Source organism: Cololabis saira, chromosome 9, assembly GCF_033807715.1.
Source record: "Cololabis saira isolate AMF1-May2022 chromosome 9, fColSai1.1, whole genome shotgun sequence".
In the NCBI taxonomy this organism is placed as follows: Eukaryota; Metazoa; Chordata; class Actinopteri; order Beloniformes; family Belonidae; genus Cololabis; species Cololabis saira.
The window spans coordinates 476,811-482,617 of record NC_084595.1 but is presented as its reverse complement, the minus strand read 5'-3'; the positions used below and the strand labels follow the sequence as shown (position 1 = coordinate 482,617).

At 49.9% G+C, this 5,807-nt stretch overlaps 1 long non-coding RNA gene across 1 annotated transcript; it reads left to right on the top strand.

The window, feature by feature from the left end:
* The first annotated feature begins 821 nt into the window (after positions 1-821).
* Positions 822-3,870, top strand: LOC133450864 (uncharacterized). The gene is made up of 3 exons (XR_009783125.1): positions 822-867; positions 1,903-1,982; positions 3,474-3,870. It is a non-coding gene; the product is annotated as an uncharacterized LOC133450864 (long non-coding RNA).
* Positions 3,871-5,807: the final 1,937 nt, after the last annotated feature.

The following is a 5,807-nucleotide window of genomic DNA, read 5'->3' as shown; positions in this document are numbered from 1 at the left end:
TTTTCTCCCTTAGAGATGAGTTTCCTCCCTTAGAGATGAGTTTCATCCCTTAGAGATGAGTTTTCTCCCTTAGAGATGAGTTTTCTCCCTTAGAGATGAGTTTCATCCCTTAGAGATGAGTTTCCTCCCTTAGAGATGAGTTTCCTCCCTTAGAGATGAGTTTCCTCCCTTAGAGATGAGTTTTCTCCCTTAGAGATGAGTTTCCTCCCTTAGAGATGAGTTTCCTCCCTTAGAGATGAGTTTCCTCCCTTAGAGATGAGTTTTCTCCCTTAGAGATGAGTTTCCTCCCTTAGAGATGAGTTTCATCCCTTAGAGATGAGTTTTCTCCCTTAGAGATGAGTTTTCTCCCTTAGAGATGAGTTTTCTCCCTTAGAGATGAGTTTCCTCCCTTAGAGATGAGTTTCCTCCCTTAGAGATGAGTTTCCTCCCTTAGAGATGAGTTTCATCCCTTAGAGATGAGTTTTCTCCCTTAGAGATGAGTTTCATCCCTTAGAGTAGAGTTTCCTCCCTCCGTTCTAACTTTAGGAACAGTTAAAAGTCTGGTACCAGAGGAGCTCTGGTCCTCACCAGCTCACCTGCGTCTGAATTCTGTAGCAGGTGTTAACTTGAAATACTCTTTTAGGACGACCCGAGGGCATTACGATCATTACAGTAAACTATTATACCACAAATGAAAGCAACAAAACTTCCGTGCTGGCAGGAGAAGTGGTTGGACTCTGGCGATCTTTTTTAAATTGGGGCGTAACTCACCTGACAGGTGAATCACATGAGTCATGCTTCCTTTTATAAAAAGCTGATGACATGAAAAGTCACAGACACCAGCTTGGGACTCTGAAAGAGGCGAAAGGAATCAACAAAACCAGTCAGGTATTTAAAAAAACAAAACATTTCTTGAAATACTTAGTCAAAATAGATTTGCGAGAACAATCTTATATAGAATCTCAGAGGAATAGTTTCCTGTTCGTGGTCGAGCGAGAACGACACTGAAAAACTTGTGGAATCCCCGTCCACCAACTTTAGTTTTGATTGAATTTAACTGTTAACTGTTAAAATATGACTCATACTAATTCAATTAGGTAATTTTGTTATAATTAACGTTGCTGTTTCTTTTATCTCAGACAAGGTTTTCAGGTAATTGTTTACCTAACAGGTTTGGACGGAAACCTCAGAGTGTTACATGATGGTATGTCATGATGTTACATAATTTATCAGCTAATGTTCGCTGAACAATAACTCGGCTGCAGTTACTGGACAACGATATTAATATTATATATATATTATATTATAATATTATATATTAATATGAATGGATATATGTTAGGGATGTCTAATTAGCGTGTTAATTGGGATTCATTAATTACAGGCATATTTAGCGCGTTATGTTTTTTAATCGCATAATCTAATTTTTAATCTCTAACTTTACTTTTTCTGTTCACGAGTTGATTTTATTTTAAAATCTGTGTTTGTGCGGTGGGTTTCTTGTGCTTGAGTTGTGAGTAGAAAACAACGGTCAGTCCCACTTTGAAGTGGACGTTGATTGGCTGTCCTTGTATCTGGGCATTGAGAAATTGAAAAATTCAAATTATTGAATTTAATTTTGAATGCATTTTCTCTGGGCGTGGTTAGCTACCCTGGTAAACTCTCATTGTAGCCGGACAGGTGGGGGGGGGGTGAGAAAGAGAAGAGAAAATGGAGGAGAATGTGAAAGTTGTCTGTCCAGTTAAACAGGAATTTACATTTCTAAAATGTCCCGACGGATTATTCACCTCTCTGGTCATGCAGGGTTTCTGATTGAGGTAGAACTGGTTTTTCCACTGTGACTGTATCTATACAGTCCAACTATGTCACAGTTTGGATATTCAGTTCCTGTTGTATTTTGAAACCTGTGTCTTTGTGTTTCAGTTCTGGTTCTGGCCCTGCATATCGTGTCTGCCCCAAAGCCGGCCCGGCGGCCGTTTTCGATGAAGACACAACGAAAACAGGTGAAGACACGACGAAAACACAATCAGTGAGTTCCAGCACTGCTTTGTTGAATGTTTATGCGCTGCTGCATCAAAGAACCGAGTTTGAAACCGAGTTTAAATCCAAAGAGCGATATTGGCCCAGCGAGATTTGAGAGATCGACCCAGAGAGAATTCACTCAGAATGAGATTTGTGAGCAAGGTGACCAAAATTTGGTTACTCAAAAACAAAGTCCCTGTGAAGAAGTTGAAAAAATAACTTCGGTAATATTTCCAAAACCACATAACCGCCCCGGGAAGCTGATGCAGAAAACTTGCAGGAACAAAACTGTTTAATAGTAAAACGTGAAGGTGTTGTGGTAGAGGTGATAAACCCAGACCAATACAAGAAAAGCTGTTACAAAATAAAATCAGGACGAGACATCCTATACGTAATCTGGCTCCTCGTAAACGCTGAAAACAAACACTTATATTTGATAATCTGTGACTGGATCTTCTCTATTGATCCTATTAGCCTTTACAGGAGGTCGTTCACCGGGAATCTGAAATATTCACAGCATGGAGAGAAAACTGTGGGGAAGTGTAGTGAATGCAGCGGCTAAATTACTCAAGGAATACAACATAATATCCAATGATTCCACTTTCAGAAGTGATCACACTTCTTACCAATTTTAAGAATTTCCATAGCTCAAGCGGAGCCCCCACGACTGCATACTGATATACTGGCTACTGCGTACTGTGTACTGCGTACTGTGTACTGCCTACTGCCTACTGCCTACTGATTACTGGCTACTGCGTACTGCGTTCTGGCTACTGCGTACTACGTTCTGGCTAGTGTGTACTGTGTACTGCCTACTGCGTACTGCCTACTGCGTGCTGCGTACTGCCTACTGCGTACCACGTACTGCATACTGCGTACTGCCTACTGCGTACTGCGTACTGCGTTCTGGCTACTGCGTACTACGTTCTGGCTACTGTGTACTGTGTACTGCCTAATGCGTACTGCCTACTGCGTGCTGCGTACTGCCTACTGCATACTACGTACTGCATACTGCGTACTGCCTACTGCATACTGCGTACTACGTACTGCATACTGCGTACTGCCTACTACGTACTGGCTACTACCTCCTGCGTACTGCCTACTGCATACTGTGTTCTGGCTACTGCGTACTGCGTTCTGGCTACTGCGTACTGGCTACTGGAAAGGCGCCCACGCTCCCCCGCCGGCCATCCAAGTCGACGGGAACCAGCCCTCCAAGTCGGGCAAAGGCCCCACCGTACCTCCACGGGCGCCCCCGGTGCTGTCGGAGCCCCCAAGCGGGGGGGAAATGGTCCAACATTCCCACATTCATACTGACGAAATGTGCTGGCATTTTGAAGAATAAACCTCTTATCAAATCTAGTTGTCACGGTTTTGTCACTTCCTGTTTTATTTTGTGTTTGAGTTCTTGTTTGACTTTCCTGTTTCCCATCTGACCTGATTGTGTCTCGTTATCCCTTCTGTATTTCTAGTCTTATCTTTCCCTGCTGTTCCCGAGCTGGTCCCGGACGCACTTCAGCCGACACCGTCCCTGCTGAGGACCCGGTGTCCCCCTGAAGACGGCCCCTCGGATTCTGTGTCCCCCTGAAGACGGCCCCTCGGATTCTGTGTCCCCCTGAAGACGGCCCCTCGGATTCTGTGTCCCCCTGAAGACGGCCCCTCGGATCCTGTGACCCCCTGAAGACGGCCCCTCGGATTCTGTGTCCCCCTGAAGACGGCCCCTCGGATCCTGTGTCCCCCTGAAGCCGGCCCCTCGGATTCTGTGTCCCCCTGAAGACGGCCCCTTGGATTCTGTGTCCCCCCGAAGCCGGCCCCTCGGATTCTGTGTCCCCCTGAAGACGGCCTCTTGGATTCTGTGTCCCCCTTAATCCGGCAAGTCCTGAGTGGTCCAGTCCTGGTCCAGTCCAGTCCTGGTCCAGTCCAGTCCTGGTCCAGTCCAGTCCTGACTGGTCCAGTCAGGACTGGACCAGTCCTGACCAGTCCAGTCCTGACTGGTCCAGTCCTGACTGGTCCAGTCCTGGTCCAGTCCTGGTCCAGTCCTGACCAGTCCAGTCCTGACCGGTCCAGTCCTGACCAGTCTGGTCCAGTCCTGACTGGTCCAGTCCAGACTGGTCCAGTCCTAACTGGTCCAGTCCAGACTGGTCCAGTCCTGACCAGTCCAGTCCTGACTGGTCCAATCCTGACTGGTCCAGTCCTGGTCCAGTCCTGACCAGTCCAGTCCTGACTGGTCCAGTCCTGACCAGTCTGGTCCAGTCCTGACTGGTCCAGTCCAGACTGGTCCAGTCCTAACTGGTCCAGTCCAGACTGGTCCAATCCTGACTGGTCCAGTCCTGGTCCAGTCCTGACCAGTCCAGTCCTGACTGGTCCAGTCCTGACCAGTCTGGTCCAGTCCTGACTGGTCCAGTCCAGACTGGTCCAGTCCTAACTGGTCCAGTCCAGACTGGTCCAGTCCTGACTGGTCCAGTCCAGACTGGTCCAGTCCTGACTGGTCCAGTCCAGACTGGTCCAATCCTGACTGGTCCAGTCCTGGTCCAGTCCTGACCAGTCCAGTCCAGACTGGTCCAGTCCTGACTGGTCCAGTCCAGACTGGTCCAGTCCTGACTGGTCCAGTCCTGACTGGTCCAGTCCTGACCGGTCCAGTCCAGACCAGTCCAGTCCTGACCAGTCCAGTCCAGACCGGTCCAGTCCTGACTGGTCCAGTCCTGACCGGTCCAGTCCTGACCGGTCCAGTCCAGACCGGTCCAGTCCAGACTGGTCCAGTCCAGTCCAGACCAGTCCAGTCCTGACTGGTCCAGTCCTAACTGGTCCAGTCCAGACTGGTCCAGTCCAGACCGGTCCAGTCCTGACCAGTCCAGTCCTGACTGGTCCAGTCCAGACCGGTCCAGTCCTAACTGGTCCAGTCCAGACCGGTCCAGTCCTGACCAGTCCAGTCCTGACTGGTCCAGTCCTGACCAGTCCAGTCCTAACTGGTCCAGTCCAGACCGGTCCAGTCCAGACTGGTCCAGTCCAGACCAGTCCAGTCCTAACTGGTCCAGTCCAGACCGGTCCAGTCCAGACTGGTCCAGTCCAGACCAGTCCAGTCCAGACCAGTCCAGTCCTTACTGGTCCAGTCCTGACTGGTCCAGTCCAGACTGGTCCAGTCCAGACCAGTCCAGTCCAGACCAGTCCAGTCCTAACTGGTCCAGTCCTAACTGGTCCAGTCCAGACTGGTCCAGTCCAGACCAGTCCAGTCCTAACTGGTCCAGTCCAGACCGGTCCAGTCCAGACTGGTCCAGTCCAGACTGGTCCAGTCCAGACCAGTCCAGTCCTAACTGGTCCAGTCCAGACCGGTCCAGTCCAGACCGGTCCAGTCCAGACTGGTCCAGTCCAGACTGGTCCAGTCCTGACCAGTCCAGTCCAGACCAGTCCAGTCCTAACTGGTCCAGTCCTGACTGGTCCAGTCCAGACTGGTCCAGTCCAGACCGGTCCAGTCCAGACCGGTCCAGTCCAGACCGGTCCAGTCCAGACTGGTCCAGTCCTAACTGGTCCAGTCCAGACTGGTCCAGTCCAGACCAGTCCAGTCCAGACCGGTCCAGTCCAGACTGGTCCAGTCCTGACTGGTCCAGTCCTGACCAGTCCAGTCCAGACTGGTCCAGTCCTGACTGGTCCAGTCCAGACCAGTCCAGTCCTAACTGGTCCAGTCCAAACTGGTCCAGTCCTAACTGGTCCAGTCCTAACCAGTCCAGTCCAGACCAGTCCAGTCCAGACTGGTCCAGTCCAGACCAGTCCAGTCCAGACCAGTCCAGTCCAGACCAGTCCAGTCCAGA